Source organism: Phocoena sinus, chromosome 3, assembly GCF_008692025.1.
Source record: "Phocoena sinus isolate mPhoSin1 chromosome 3, mPhoSin1.pri, whole genome shotgun sequence".
NCBI classification, from domain to species: domain Eukaryota; kingdom Metazoa; phylum Chordata; class Mammalia; order Artiodactyla; family Phocoenidae; genus Phocoena; species Phocoena sinus.
In genome coordinates this window covers 164140935-164157758 of record NC_045765.1, presented here as the reverse complement: position 1 = coordinate 164157758, position 16824 = coordinate 164140935, and the positions used below count along the sequence as shown (strand labels likewise).

Below are 16824 nucleotides of genomic sequence, written 5' to 3'. Positions count from 1 at the left end.
TAAACCTGCTTTTAGATACCATAATGTAAGTATTTAATTGAAAACTTACCTACTTTATTTCAAGCCTGAGTAACTTAAAGGATGTTACACAAAGTCGAAAGCCTTGATCTACTGAACCTCCCAACATTTTGCTTAAGGCTGTTAAAAAGTATAAAGTTGATTTAATTATATTTTCCTTTGTACTTCAAAAACTTATCCTAACACTGTTGTACCTTAAAAGGATTTCCACCAAGCTTTCTGGAAAAGTAACTTCTATAAGGCAAGAAAGAAAGAAGTTGTTTTAGAATCATTTATTAACTTTTTAAATAAGACAATCGTTTTAAGTTTTGAGATAACAAATGTGAGCAGTGTAATTTCAGAAAAAATTTTAATTGATCGGATTACTGTAGATTTTTAATGATGATTGCCCTGGATAAACAGATTGTACTTTTTCTTTTCCACCCTTCCTTCTTCTTAGTTTCAATTCCTGTAGTATGATAAGCATGCATACTTTTATTTTTTTAGTTTCCTTATGAAGCACTAGTTTTTTCAGGTTTAGAGGGATACTCCTTCCCTGCCTTTGACACATTGCATTAGTTCAGAGGCTTAAATCAGTTTAAAATGAGCTTTTGCTTTTCTAGGTCATTACGGTTTTTTGTTTTAGTTTCTTTAGCCTATAGCGGCTGTGTTTAGCACTTGGTTTTCAGTATTTTATAGTAAGAAATGACAAGTTGCTTTGGTCCATTTCTGAAGCCAAAATTCCTTACATTTAGATAATAAAAGGTTCTTAAAATGAAGATTTACTGTTTCTTCTTTACTTGCTGGTACAGCTAAAGTTTGTTTTACTTGCACACTGGTATATATACCTAATGTTTTCAAGTGCCTTAATGGTTTAAAATCTCTGGCTTCAAAGGTTTTTGGGGAAAGGTAGGCTTACCTCACATTTTTGTTTCCCTCAGTAGTAATATTTTTGGTACTGCACAACAAATTTTATTATAGTGCCATGGCTATTAGTTTTTAGTGAGTGCTTTAAGATACAAGATTCAGTTGAAAATATACACAATTTCCATTCTCCCAAAGTGGTAAAAATTAGCTACAATATTATAATTGTCATTTACCTAGACAGGAATACCTTGCCACACATTAATGTTAACACTATAGCTACTTTTGTGAAAATAGAGCTGATGAAGCCTCTCATCTGCTGTAATTTTGAATACTGCTCTAACAGAATGATAATATGGAATTAGATTTTACAAAAAGAGCTCTTACAACAGAACTCAGCCTTTTCCCCTCTTCCTTTAGCAGTTTAGTATCTTCAGCCATTAATAATTTGGGTTTTTTTTAATCCTGAAGGTATATAGAAACCTTTTCAGACTTTTCATCTGATTTGTTCATGCAGGTTGTAGTTCTATTAAAATCCCTTATTTTACCTTACAGATATTTGTTGCACAGACACTGCTATATTTAGAAATTTCTATTTCAGTTCATTAAAAACTGCAAAACCAATCTGTATCATGTACCAAACTGATTTAAAATAAACCTACATGTTTGTTGGATTAAAAAAAAAAAAGAACTACTATTTTGGGTTTTTTTTTTAAGACAGGTACTGTCTAACCTATTAAAAAACAATACATTGAGATTCTGACATTCAGTCAGTGACTATCATTTCCTGGATTTTTCATTATTATAGGGTACCAAAGCTCTCCCACATCCTACAAAATAGGGCTATATATTCGATGGAAAAGAAAGCTATGTATCACCCAGGAGACCTCTGATTTCCATAATATGGATAGATAACAACTGGCATTTGTAAATACAGAGGAAAGGCAAGAGGAGAAATTTATTCCTCATTCTTGTCGTGATTAATCCTTCTGAGTTCATTTAAAATCATTCTATAATAAATTATATTTAGAGGTAATTTTTAAGGAAGGCATTCATTGTTCAGCCCAAGGTTATGTGTTTTTGATTGAAAGAAATCACAATCCAAATGGCAGAAGGCTTTGCCTATATTGAATGATTATTTTCACTCAGGGCTTAGGAATCAAACGAGATCAATCCAAATGCACTAGAAGCAGCTGGAAGCAGCTCTCACACATTTCATATATGGTTACCTGGGAAGTAAACACTACACACGCTTGTGGTTTCAGTCATTGAAACGGTTACAGAACTTAGAGAGAGTTCCACAAAATGTGAACACCTATAAATTGGCACAAGACTGAACTGCAGCCAAAGAAGACTGGCAGGTGAAGCAAGACAAATCTGAACTTTTAAAATCTATACTTATACTCTTTTCCTGTTTTAATCCATATGCACCTTATGCAGAAATATAACCAAGAAGTGGTTTTACCTCTCTGCTCTTTCCTTAATTCTGGTTGCAATGTCACCCTTTGCAGTGGTCGTACAAAACTCAACCAAGTAAGAGCAGTGTGGGTCTTAGGAGATTTTCCTTAGAAGCTTGCTTTATAAAACCTCTACCTCTGATTAACCCCACATCTCTGCTTCTATCCTTTCTGATGAATGCTGCCAGAGAAAAGTGCCATACTAGCATGGACTAGAGCCACTGTACAACCCCATTTTCGTCCTCAGAGCATCTGTTAAAGGTTCTTTGTGTTCTGGATTCTCTGTCCCAGTCACTGCAGAGGTTACCTCAAACCTATATCATGCTGTCTCCCCCAATGAACTCACCAGCTCTCCATCTCAAGAGGTAACTTTTGTTCTTACTGACCTATGAGCCACAGAAACCTACAGATAGGAAAGCCTTTAACCTGTCCTACGCAGATGAGCTTTAAAGCAGAGCCCCATAAGATAGACATTCAACACCTTTTAATTTAACTATACAAACTCAGTAAGAGTGACAAAAAGAAGTGAATGATAAAATTATTGCATTCCAACAGTTCTGAGATGCACACTTTTCATATCTTAACATCTCTGAAGTCAGAATGCATCTTCCAGCCAGCAGTTTCTTACAATCACTTTCAGCCAGATGGTGGTCATGACACTGTTCTCAAGTCCTGCCACAGGTGGGAACTTGGGCCTGCTGTGTTTCATTCAAAAACCACTTGAAGGACTTTGAGGAAGAAATATCAGTTCTGATTATTATCTGAAAACCTTCCAGGAACATATTCTGGTGAGATCAAGAAAAGAAAACTTGCAGGATGTGTCACAAGAGCTGGAAAGACAATCACAGAGGCAACCTTCTTCTTCTTCTTCTTCTTAAAGTGAAGAAGTGAAAGGCAACTTTCACTTCTTCACTTTAAGAAGTGAAACCCTTCTTAAAAAGGTTCTGTACCCTCACCACTTTTAGTGTCACTGAGGATGGCTGTGCATGGAAAACTAAGATGCTGATGACAGAGCATCAAAAGTGAATCGTAAGAGAGACTGTGGAAAAGTTTTGGGAATACTTCACCAACTTATGGAACTTGTACTTTCATTTTTAAGAATGTACAATAATATATGATAGCAAAATATCTATATCTAGATGAATCTAAAAGAGCTTTTCCAATAGGAATGAAACAAAATTTTAAGTAAAAAAAAAACCCCTTGTGTCCCAGTTTGCATCCTAATTTTCTTTCTCTTTCTCTCCTTCTCCTTCCTTCCTTCCTTTCTTCCTTCCTCCCTCCCACCCTTCTTTCTCTCTCTCTCTCTCCCTTTCCTCCTTCCCCCTCCCCTTCCTTTACTCCACTGTTTCTTTTTTTCTTCCCTTCTTTTCTTCCTTTCTTCCCTTTTCCTTTCTCTCTTAGTTGTATATAAAATAATGGTGCATATTTAAAGTGTCTCAGATTTTATGAAATTTGGCAATAATTTAAATAGTGCTAGTGATTCTGACAATTAGTCACAAAATTAGTGACAATGAATCTGAAGATTGATAATACAAAAAACAATTTTCCAGTTAATATGTTTTTATAAGTACATTTTAAATGGCATAATCAAAATATATTTTTTAAGTATTTCTGATAATCCTATTGAACTTAAAATTCAAATACTCACCAAGTTAATGCTTTACATTTTATTTTATTTATTATTATTTTTTTGCGGTACACGGGCCCCTCACTGTTGTGGCCTTTCCCGTTGTGGAGCACAGGCTCCGGACGCGCAGGCTCAGCGGCCATGGCTCACGGTCCCAGCCGCTCCGCGGCATGTGGGATCTTCCCGGACCGGGGCACGAACCCGTCTCCCCTGCATCGGTAGGCGGACTCTCAACCACTGTGCCACCAGGGAAACCTCAATGCTTTATATTTTAAATGACATAAATACATGGGTTGTTTCTTATTCACTCCATGACTTTTGCCATATTGATGTTTATAATCTTCAAAGTAGCTGAAAATCATCTTCTCCAAACCATCGTCCAAGAGAATGTTATTTTAATATTCAAGTAATTTTTTTAAAAAAAATTACTGCATTCATTTTTTATTTGCTAGTTAACATAACAAACATATTCTGAATGTCCATATCCACAAGTTACAATAAACTTTCAAGTTTTATAAAGAAGGTGAAACTGGCATTATTATATCTTTGTCACCAAATGAGAATAACACGTATTTCCTGAAAATAACTTGTATGTATGAGTGTTCATATTGACACATGAGCTTGGTTCAACACACCTTTCACAGATAACAAGGAATATAATCACTGCAAGCAGAGGTCAAGAACAAGAGCATAAAGAAGAAAGAAAGAAACATGCATTAAGGAAAGCCTGTCTGAACATCAGGTATTCTACAGTAGCTTGATGGCAGTGGTGCATTCTGAGTTCATCGGCTGTTCTGGAGTGGATCAGGAATGAAGTCAAATTACTGACAACCAACAAATAAACAGAATCCATTACCGGAAAACCCTTACTTCCTGTCTCCCTGTGTATGCTGAATTGCTGTATTCAGTGGGAAACTCACTAAACCGAAAAAACCTGACATCCCTCATCGTTGTCAAGGCCATAAAAACATTACAGTCAACATCTTGAAGTCACTTAAGCCCTCTGGCTCTGTGCACTCTGCTCTCAAGCTCTCCATAAATGACGGTTGCTTCCTAATGGGAGGAAGTGACACATTAGTGAATTACAAGTTTACACTGAGCTATATGAATACATTTCCTGAGAATTAGCATTATTGGCTGCTAAGATGTGTTTTGAAAAGAGGTACAGAATTTAGAATTTTCTAAATTGAAGTCCATCAATTGTAGTAAAATTGTAATAAAAATTACAATAATTTTTAATAAAAAGAAGTCACATTTTTATCTAGTTTACAAAGAATAAGTGAGAAGAATGTATAGCTCTACAATGATTTCAATATTATCATTACATGGTGAGTATAACTAGATAGCATTTTAGAATCATTTCACATTTTCATAAAAAGTTAAAAAATTCATTTTGGTAGGTTGCGCACAATTGGTAGGCTATTTTCTTGCAAAGGTTCTTAATGTAGTATATGCTCTTCGAATGAGTCACTAAGTCCTATAGAAGAGTAAGTGGAGACTCTAGACTTCCAGGCATCATTCTTTTATTTGTCTACTGCATCACAGCTTCCCAGTCTCAGCAGGTCCATTAAAGCAGGAACACCAGCTCATAAATGTCTCTACAGATAGAATTGGAACAGGGACCATGGGAATAAGGACTCATGATACCTGTTCAGTGGGTTCTCTCTACGCAGCTGTAACGGACCTTCCAGAACATCAAGCTTAGGAGATGTGATGGCCAAATGCAGCTGTGATCATGACCATCACTTCCTGAATTCAGGCTTGATGTTTTTGTGCTTTTTTCCTCTCTCTCTCTGATGTTTGTTTCTTCTCATTGCCATTCTGAAATAATGGCTGCCTCACTCTATAATTTTGACATTGTGCTGCAGTTTCAACTCTCACCCTGAACCTTGTCCAGTTCCTTGAATGCATCATACTTTGTTTTCTTTGGGGGCCTTTCCCCAGGTCCTCTTGTTAGAAACAGTGCTCTTGTAGGTATTAGCTTGAGTCATATGGATTTGCCATTTCTGTAGGTCAAAAGTAGCGGAATCTCAGCAATACTGCAAGGTTGTAAGGTTTACCCTAATATTCTCTCTTCAAGTTTCAATTTAAAAGTCCTTCCCTCCAGGGCATTTCCCCAGTCTGCTTCTTTTAACCTTATGTAAGCATTTGGCACAGGTCTAAATTTTTGTAATTCCTTATTCAGTTGTTTGACTTGAACATTAACTGTGAGATCTTTGAAGTCATGAGCCATATTCTATTAGACATCATTGTTATTCTTAATGCCTGGGAACATTTTATTGAATATGGTAGGTAATACTTTGTGTAAAATAAATGTTGAGGAATAAATGCTATTAATAGATCTATTTAGTGAACAAATTCATTCAAAACAAAAGGAGCCTTGAAGCCCAAGACAGTACCTTTTCTTAGATTTGACAACACTCAGCCCAATGTCCAGTTCAATTATGTTTTCTTGAATGAACAGGTGAATTATTTGCCTTAAGCAGTGTACATTTATGTTTGCTGATATATCATTTATACAAACAGTTGTGAGGCAAGATCATTTCTGATAGCTGCTCTATGAATGCACCCATCTATATCTAGCGTAATTCCTAGAATTTAGTGTAATTCCCATCTGAAATGCGCTTGGAAGCCTGGTAGGATTCAAATGAGAGGAAATAAATTAGAAAATTTTAAAAGTCAGACAAGGGGGCATTCAAAAGTATTTTTCTCACTTATTTGTTTTTTCCAGGTCAAACTCAATTTCTTAAAGTAGTTATTTATCTTCTTGAAAATATGAGATTACATATGCCTAAAGTGAAATGCACAGATCTTAAGTATGTAATTTGATAAGTTGCTAAATACCTACAACCAGATAATTCACACTTGAGTCAAGACACAGAACATTTCTATCACATCTAAAAGTACCTTCATGTTCTTTGTATTCACGCCTCAGCCACTATCTGATTTCTGTCACCAGAGAGTAGTTTTGCTTGTTCTTGAACTTTATATAAACAGAATCATAAATAAATTGTGTTCAGGGTCTTTTGCTCAGCAAAATGATTTTTTGAGGTTTCATCCATGTTGTTGTATGTTTCAGAAGTGCGTACACATACATATACATACATACATGCATATATCATTGATGAGCAATATTCCATTCTATGGCTCTACCACAATATGCTTATCATCACAGACATTTGGGTTGTTTTCAGCTTGGGGCTAGTATTAATAAAGCTACCATGACATTCTGGTACAAATCTCTTTTCAGACAAATGTTTCCATTTCTCTTGGGTAAATATCTAGAAGTAGAATGCTGTGTCATATGGTAGATGTATGATTAAATTTATAACAAACTACCAGAATTTTCTCCAGAATGGTTATATCACTTTATACTCCCACTAGTAATATATGAAAAGTCCAGTTGCTGCATTATCCTTGTTATAAGGGAATACTTTTACAATCTTGACCTAGGGAAGAATATTTTAGAGAGACTAGAAAAGTTCTAAATATAAACTTTTAAAAGGTCAATTTAGATTTCATTAATTTAAAAAAATGTGCACACAGGAAACCACAAAGATATTGCAAGTTTTGTCAAGACCACTACAATAAAGCAAATATCGTAATAAAGTGAGTCACACAAATTTATTTTGTTTCCCAGTGCATATAATAGTTACATTTACACTATACTGTGGTCTATTAAGTGTGCTATAGCATTATGTCTAAAAAATGCACATTTCTTAATTAAAAATACTTTATTGCTAAAACATGCTAACCATCATCTGAGTCTTTAGCGAATCATAATATTTTTGCAATAGTAACATCAAAACTCACTGATCACAGATCATCATAACAAATATAATAATGATGAAAAAGTTTGAAGTATTGCAGAAATTACCAAAATGTGACACAAAGACATGAAGTGTGTCAATGCTGTTGGAAAAATGGCACCAACAGACTTGCTCAATGCAAGGTTGCCACAAATCTTCAATCTGTAAAAAATTCAGTGTCTGCAAAGTGCAATAAAAAGTAGCACAATTAAACAATTTATGCCTGTATAATTTTTAAGTTATTTTCAGAATATCTGTGACCTTATACTTCAAGTGTAACTCTTGTAGACAGACTTGAGTCTTCTTTTTACACAATATGACAATTTCTACCCTTAAAATGGAATGTTTAGTCCATTTATATTTATTGTAATTTTTAATAAGGTTGAATTTAATCTACCATATTTCTACACTTTTCTATTTGTTCATGATTCATTGCAGGGAGTGTAGATTATGCTGTTCCCCTATAAAGTGTGCTAACTTTTTCTCTAACAGATAGTTGAGCTACAAGTGGAACATCTGGATTCTCTCAGTGTGGTATAACAGGAAATATGTATTTGTTTCTTTGTTCCAGGCTCCTGGCACACAGCTCCTAAAACCCGTGGAATTCCCTGCGTGATAAGGGTGATTGATAGGCATGGCTCTTTTTTCTAATTAGGCAACCCTTGGCCAGCTCCTAGACAGCTTCAGGATGAAGACTGGTTGTAAGAAAGACCAAGCCTTGGTTAGAAGCTTTGAACTTTAGCCCCAGCCCCCAAATTTGGTGGGGGGGGGGTATGGAGAGGTGCCAGAGATTGAGTTAATAATCACGAGTAGCCAATGATTTACTCAATCATGCCTATGTAATGAAACCTCCATAACCCTCCTCTGCAAGCCCCTAAATGTCAGGGTTCAGAAAGCTTCTGGCTTGTTGAACACACTGTGGTTGCTGGGAGGCTGGTGCACCCAGAGAGGGCATGGAAACTCTGTATGCCACAAGACGTACCTTGCCCTGTGCATCTCTTCTATGTGGCTGTTCCTGAGCTGTATTCTCTACAATAAGAGAGTCACAGTAAGTAAAGTGTTTTCCTGATTTCTGTGAGTTGTTCTAGCAAATTAGACCTGAGGAGAGGGTTGTGGGAACCCCCGATTTATAGCTTGTTGATCAGAAGTACAGGTGACCCTGGGACTTGCAGTTGGCATCTGAAATGAGGAGCAGTCTTGCAGCCCTGAGCCCCTAAGCTGTGGGATCTATCGTAACTCTGGGTAGTTAGTGTCAGAATTTACTTGTTGAGCACCTGGTTGGTATCCAGAGAATCGGAAAACTGGTTATTAGGGTTCGAAAACACCCCAGAGTCAGGCTTGATTTCATGCATGATAGTGTCAGTGTATTCTGTTTTTCTCCTTAGTACTAAGACATCACTTTTACTTTTGGCTGTGGTTACTTCCAAAATGTGGCTTTTCTGGGATCTCAACTGAATGTCCACTGTGCTCAGCAAGGCTGTTTCATTCTGGAGAGACCAGAACTCCAACATCACTCAGCACCACATGACCTCTGATTGTGGAGTTGAATCTCCATTCAACTCTTAGTTCCACAGTGGCTGTCCTACCTGAAGCCTTTGGGAGTCTTTTCCTGTGCATGTGCACTCAGCCCTCAGGTGCACTCAGATGGACCTGAGGGACCATCCTATGCAGATCTTACATTTTCCTCTTCTCTGATATCTGCTCCTTCACTCACAAAGCTCCACTTTCTCTCCTTAGGTCAGTGCTGGGAAACCACACCTAGGCTGAAAGCTGAGACAAATATGAGACACCTCATGTGCTTCTTTTCTCTCAAGAATCAAGTCCTGCACAATCTGTTGGCCAAAGTCTGAAAATGACTGCATCATATACAATATTTGTTCAGTGTTTACATTTGCTTATGCCATAAATTCCCATCTTCTACTAATTGTTTATGACCAGAAGCAGAATTCCAGTCAAATACACGTGAAGAAGAATTGTTACTATTGTAGTAATAGTATTTCACTAACATAATGAACATCTTCAGGTGACCAGTAAACACTAAAACAGGTTAGAATATTAGGTCCACTTACTGAAGTAGTAAAAAGATAGACGGAATCAGATTTTGGACTTTTTTTTGTTTTATGTGTAAATATTTTTATTTGTGGAGTAATTATTGACAGAAAGAAAATAGAATACATAATTTACAAACTAGCAAGGAAAAGAATAACAATAATAATAATAATAAATCCAAAAGAAGGAAATAAAAGAGAACAAAAAGGAGAACAAATTTCTTTTCCCCATTGGTCCATCCTATTTTATTCTTTAAAATTTTATTTTTTATTTTTATTGGAGTATAGTTGCTTTACAATATTGTGTTAGTTTCTACTGTACAGCAAAGTGAATCAGCTATACGTATACATATATCCCCTCTTTTATGGATTTCCTTCTCATTTAGGTCACCACAGAGCACTGAGTAGAGTTCCCTGAGATATACAGTAGGTTCTCATTCGTTATCTATTTTATACATAGTGCCAATAGTGTGTATATGTCAATCCCAACCTCCCATTTCATCCCACTCCCCCGCTTCCCCCTTGGTATCCATATGCTTGTTCTCAACGTCTGTGTCTCTACTTCTGCTTTGTAAATAAGATCATCTATACCAATTTTTTCAGAATCCACATATATGCATTTTCTAATATGCGATATTTGTTTTTCTCTTTCTGACTTAGTTCACTCTGTATGACAGTCTCTAGGTCCATCCATGTCTCTACAAATGACCCAATTTCACTCCTTTTTATGGCTGAGTCATATTCCATTGAATATATTGCACTTCTTTAGCTGCCAATAAAGAGTCTTTACTCCATTAGATTGGCAAAGTGGCAGCTTTGAAGAATCCTGAGCCCATAGCATGAGATCAACAGTTTGTGCTTGAGGGAGTTTAATCCAGCTGAGCTTTAGCAGAGACCAGAAAAGGGAGGAGATCTGCATAGACAGAGAGACCAGTGAAGATGCTGCTACCTGAGGTGGTACGGCCACAAACAAGGATGGGGACAGTGAGGAATTTAATGCAAGGATAGTAGTACACTCCATTTTGAAGGACTACAACTAGATTAGTGTGGTGCAAGAAAAGTACAAGCCAAAGGTTTTGAGTCTGCCTGATCCGGGGGAGGGGGAAAGTACAATCACTAGAAATGAGGAATTTGGGGAAAGTAGCTGATTTCTTTCTTTTTTTTTTTTTTTTTTTTGGCCACCATGCAGCTTGTGGGATCTTAATAACCCAACCAGGGACTGAACCAGCCCCCTCAGCAGTGAAAACATGGAGTCCTAACCACTGGACTGCCAGGGAATTCCCGAGAGTAGCTGATTTCAAGAACAACTCTATCATTTTGAGTGGGAGGGCTGGTAGGATAGCAAACATTGAAAAAGGAGGTACGAAGATGGAAAGGACCAACAGACAGCTGATAATATTGGCCTAGAGGCTCCTGATAGGACTGAATTCAAGACATTAATTTGAGAATATTTGTTTATATGTAGGAGATGGGTGAGTTACATAAGGAGAGACAATGAGTCATTAGCATAAGATAGAATTTGGGGAAAAACCCAAACTGGGAAAGGGAAGATGGCAATATCTACATGGTCTCAATTATTCATACTCTGGGACCATTAGAAGTCTCTGCATTTAAAGTATTAATCTAGCTTGCGTGTGTGTGTGTGTGTGTGTATGTGTCTGTCTGTGTGTGTCTGTGTTTCCCAAGTTGACATATTAAACCTTAAAACGGTTATCATTGTAATGACACAGTATTATCCAGGTGATAATAAAGTAAAACACAGTTAAAGCACACAAAGCTATGTAGGATGATTATCATTAAAAGCAAAATTTAATTTTAAAATCTTGAGAAAAAATAATAACTGGAAAACTGTAAAGAAGAATATTAGTGGCATTTGAAAATGTGCCTGAATTTCTGAAACATGTGTAGTTGATTCCTGGATTAAAGAATTATTCAAGTAATATTTATTTACTAACCATGATAACTTTCCCCGTGAAATATATAAAATAAGATAACATAAAAAGTCAGTCAATTATATCGGAAAAATAAACTCTTAGGGATATAAATATAAGTGTATGATGATTGTTCTTTTCTTCCTACTAAACCCAAAGAAAGCAGTTGTTACAAAAGTTACCAGGAAATCCATTAATTTTTAAAAAATTGATTATAATTATAATAAGGAGTGAGAGTGAGCAAAAAGCCTCTAGACTTGAAAAGAGTACTAGACAAAAGCAAGAATACTCTCTATTTTGCCACATAGATCCCATGATGTTACCTGGAAAACATCTTAGAGATCGCTCTTTCTAGAGAAGAAAATCTGAGGTTCAGAAAGGTGAGAAGAATTTGCAAAAGTTTACACTGAAAAAAGCAGCAAAATTAGAACTACATTTCTAACTTTTTGCTGCCTCTTCAGACCCTTTAGAAACTTAGTTCCTCATCTCTTAAACTAAGGCACTGATTCTTATGGAATCCATCACCTGTCTCTTGAAATGCCAACTTTTTTGAGTCTTGTGACTTTCTTCAGTGTGATCTCTTCAGTGGTTTCTATTTCACAAAATTAATTTTCCCTAAACGTGATTAAATCATCTCAAAATTACTTTAATATATTGTTAAAATCATCTAAAAATTACTTTAATATATTGTTAAAATATACAGATGAGATAATTTTATAAAAGTATATCTCTAAAGTTGCTGCAAATTTTACCTTTACTAGGCCATTGAGAAAGCCACTCATGGAACTGAAAATGGAAAGATAGCCATGTCCTCCCTGTTTAGAAAGTAATTAGTTCTTTCTGATTGGAAAGACCAAATAAGAAAGAATTTTAGATTTCTATTTCAGAGATGGATATTTTTTCTTTTCTTATTACCTTTTGGAGACAGAAATAAGTTCCGAGTGGAGAGTAAGTCCTTCTAATTGGTGTAAATAATAAGGAAAGCAAATTAAGGCTTTTACTTTAATTCATTCTATGAGCCTAACATGATTACTAGACAACTGCTTAGACAAAAGCCACCAGTGAACAAATACAGTAGCCAAAATTCTCCAGTCTCTACTCGCTTGAGAAAGGAAGTACCAGAGAAGATTGTATTAAGTCATCAGTTAAACGGGTTTTGGGAGTCAGGAAGAAACCAAAGGGTTCCTAGTTATTTTTAAGATTTTCATTTTAAAGAAATGCCTCTAATATGTGTCTTAATGAAGGCAAGACTCAAACACAGCACCCACCGAGTCACTGCAGATGACTTTCCATGAATCTGGACTTTCTGGAGAAAAAGTGACCATGGCATTGAAGAAAACCATGTCTGCATAACTGATGTGAAATATAAACTTGAAATAAAAATTAGATTATCTTGGGCTTCCCTGGTGGCACAGTGGTTGAGAGTCCACCTAACGATGCAGGGGACGCGGGTTCGTGCCCCGGTCTGGGAAGATCCCACATGCTGCGGAGCGGCTGGGCCCGTGAGCCATGGCCGCTGAGCCTGCGTGCCCGAAGCCTGTGCTCTGCAACGGGAGAGGCCACGGCAGTGAGAGGTCCACGTACCACAAAAAAAAAAAAAAAAAAAAAGATTATCTTGATGTTCTCCACTATCCTAATGTTCTCTGTCCATAGGTTGATCTGTAATTAAAAGAGAATCATATTTTCCCACTAAAGAGGAAATATTCAACGATGAACTTGAATTTCCATTCCTATCTGCAAGTGACATTGTAATATATACAGCCTATGTATCCAACGGAAAATAGAGTCAAGTTAACTATTAAGGTGCTTAATGAGTAGGATGGAGATATTGCTGGAAGAAAAGATATCTATTCCTGGAAAATCAAATGGTTTTTTCCTTTATGAAAATAACCAGAAAGACCGCTGAAGTATGATGTGCTCCTAAGACCACGAATTAGTATTACATGTGTGTATGTACAGAATGTATCTGTTTGCAATTAACAGAGGATAAACATTCTTCTTAATTACCCTTCTAAAAGACTATATTCTAGTACAGTATTTATAAATGGGAGATGATGAAGCCAAAGTTTAAACTCTCATGAAGTCTTCAAACATGAACATTCAGTTCAAAGACCCTGAATAATCAAGGATTATGTCTAATAAAATAATCCAGAAAGGAGTCAGAATTTCACTCAGGAAGAATAAGAAAATAAGTATAAGATATTAGATAGGTAAAATAATAATATTTAAAGATATTCTTTATTTCACCATTGCATTCATGCCTGATAGCATTAAGTAACTCTAAGTGATGTCATTGAATTATGTTAGTTTTTGAAATTAATTTTAATGATGGTAGAAGGGACTTGATTGGCAATGTTCCACATTAGCACTTCCTAGTGAGCCAAGAAGGTAGAAACCATTTTAAAACCAGATGGCTATTCCATCTTCAAATTCCGTTAGTTGCCAACATATCTCAAAGCTACAGAGAAGTTAATTAAAAAAAGGTTTAGTCTTGAAATTCATTCAGATCTCAATGCCTCAGCTGAAGCTGCTAATGAAAATGCTATTCCATACTCATAGAAATTGGTTGCTAACATTGATATCTTTATTCAAAATATCGTATGGCTATCAAATACTTATGCACATACCATATCATTGTCAAAAGAGCATTTGAAAAAAAAAAGATCACTGCTGGGTCATTCTTCGAGAAAAAACTTTTTTTAAATTTTTTAAAAAAAATTTTAAATGTAAAACCATAATTCAGAAAGAGTCATGTACCACCATGTTCATTGAAGCTCTATTTACAGTAGCCAGGACATGGAAGCAACCTAAGTGACCATCGACAGATGAATGGATAAAGAAGATGTGGTACATATATACAATGGCATATTAGTCAGCCATAAAAAGAAACAAAATTGAGTTATTTGTAGTGAGGTAGATGGACCTAGAGTCTGTCATACAGAGGGAAGTAAGTCAGAAAGAGAGAAATACCATATGCTAACACATATATATGGAATCTAAAAAAAAAAAAAAAGGTTCTGAAGAACCTAGGGGCAGAACAGGAATAAAGACGCAGACATAGAGAATGGACTTGAGGACACAGGGAGGGGGAAGTGTAACCTGGGACAAAGTGAGAGAGTGGCATGGACATATATCCACTATCAGATGTAAAATAGCTAGTGGGAAGCAGCCACAGAGCAAGGGGAGATCAGCTCAGTGCTTTGTGACCACCTAGAGGGGTGGGATGGGGATGGTGGGAGGGAGACGCAAGAGGGAGGAGATATGGGGATATATGTATACATATAGCTGATTCACTTTGTTGTACAGCAGAAACTAACACAACATTGTAAAGCAATTATACTCCAATAACAATGTTAAAATAAATAAACATAAATAGTGAAAAAATACAATTTCAGGACAAATTGTATTAAGGAGACTTTAAAAAATTAAAATAGATACCTTAATCTCATAACATAAACTCATGAACAAATTAAAATATCACAGAAAAACATGTGTTCATTGCCTGAGTCTCAGATGGCTGAGATCATTTTCATCCAAATTATCAGCTCTAATTCATCTGCCTTGCTACTTCCCCCCACGGATACTTATCAGGGAAAGCTGGAATTGACAACTTAGTTTTCAGTTCTCCACAAAATGAACTGCTCCATTAGCTCTTGTTCAGAGAATGAAGTATGAAGTTGCTCTTCACTGCAGGATTAAGTATGTAATTGTAGAACGAAGACAAATTAATTGCATTGTGAAATCACTGCTTTGAAGAAAGAACCCCAGCTAAAGGAATGGCTCCTTTGAATGGGAAATCGCTGAGATGTTTATATTTGGTGTCATCTGGTTTCCTAGTATTCAAGGTGCTGGCCCTTGTTAAACAATGAGAGTGAGGGTGAAATGGAAATTAATTTCCCCAACCAGATTTCCGCCGAATAACTAAAGTCATGATTGAGTTTACAGGTAACTGGGTTAATATTTGGAATTGGCACACAGTATATATCAATAATGAAATTATGCAGCTCACAGATATGGTGATGAGTACAAAGACTCCCTGGGAACTGAGCCCGTGAATCTCAGCCCCACTACTTAGCAAAGAGATAGTGAACAAGTTAAGCTGAGTTGCTTCGTCACTAGAATTGGGATAATAACATTTATATTTAAGAATTGTTGTACAAGTTGATATAAATTACAAAGTATCTAGCTGTAGCATACAGCAGGCTACATAATACAAACAGAACTCCTGAGACCTGTGTGTAATTCTTAACCATATTTCCACAGACAGAAAGTTACTGTCGTAAGGGATTTAGCTTGAAAAGAAAACAGACTACGTGATATAAGGGTTTTCTCCTTTTCAGGTGTTGTAATTTGTTTTATATTTTAATGTTATAGTGGATATTACATCAAGCATGGCTATTTTCTTGGATAGTTTAAACATTCTAAAATGGTAGCTTTACATAATTGCACATATATTAAATAAAATGTATCAACTTCTATCTTAAAATGTTGGTGCAGAATTGAGAACTGAGTAAGATGTGTCTTCAGAGACCAGCTCAGTGACAAGAAAGGACTCACTGCAGTCAATCCCCTCAGCCTTACCTGCCTCACCTTGCCTGAATCCCTCTGCTTTGTACTTCCAAATAGACCAGTTACCCTCCTGCTTCACAAATACAGTGTCATGTTTAAGATGTACAGCTGAAATGTGTCAGAGGAGAAGAAAATACAGCATATTTTTTAGCTAAACATCACTTAGGAATCATATGTATTACGAGCAAAGAAATATGAACAACTTCCAAAGATCTGAACTCTTCACCAGAGCTGGATGCAATTATTAAATTTACTTCACACAAATTGGATTTGTACTATAGAAGGATGGAGAAGAAAGATGAGATGATTCTGAAACCAAAGGTTAAGGGGGATAAAGGCATTTACACAAACTGCAACCTGACATAACATCATGGCTCCCATGTCCAGTTGCACAGTTTGTGCACTGCCCAAAAAGTTGTTGGAGGAATAAGTAACTAGAGGCTGAAATCATTACACTGGCTGAGTTATGCACCCTTTTCCCGGGCTGTCTTCCTAGAATGAACATCCCAAGTCAATAGGCTT

At 36.3% G+C, this 16824-nt stretch overlaps 1 protein-coding gene across 1 annotated transcript in view; it reads right to left on the bottom strand.

Annotated features, from left to right (window-relative positions):
- The window catches only part of CTNND2 (catenin delta 2), a 944584-nt gene that overhangs the window by 703983 nt on the left and 223777 nt on the right, over window positions 1-16824 (bottom strand). The gene's annotated exons all lie outside the window — the stretch shown is intronic.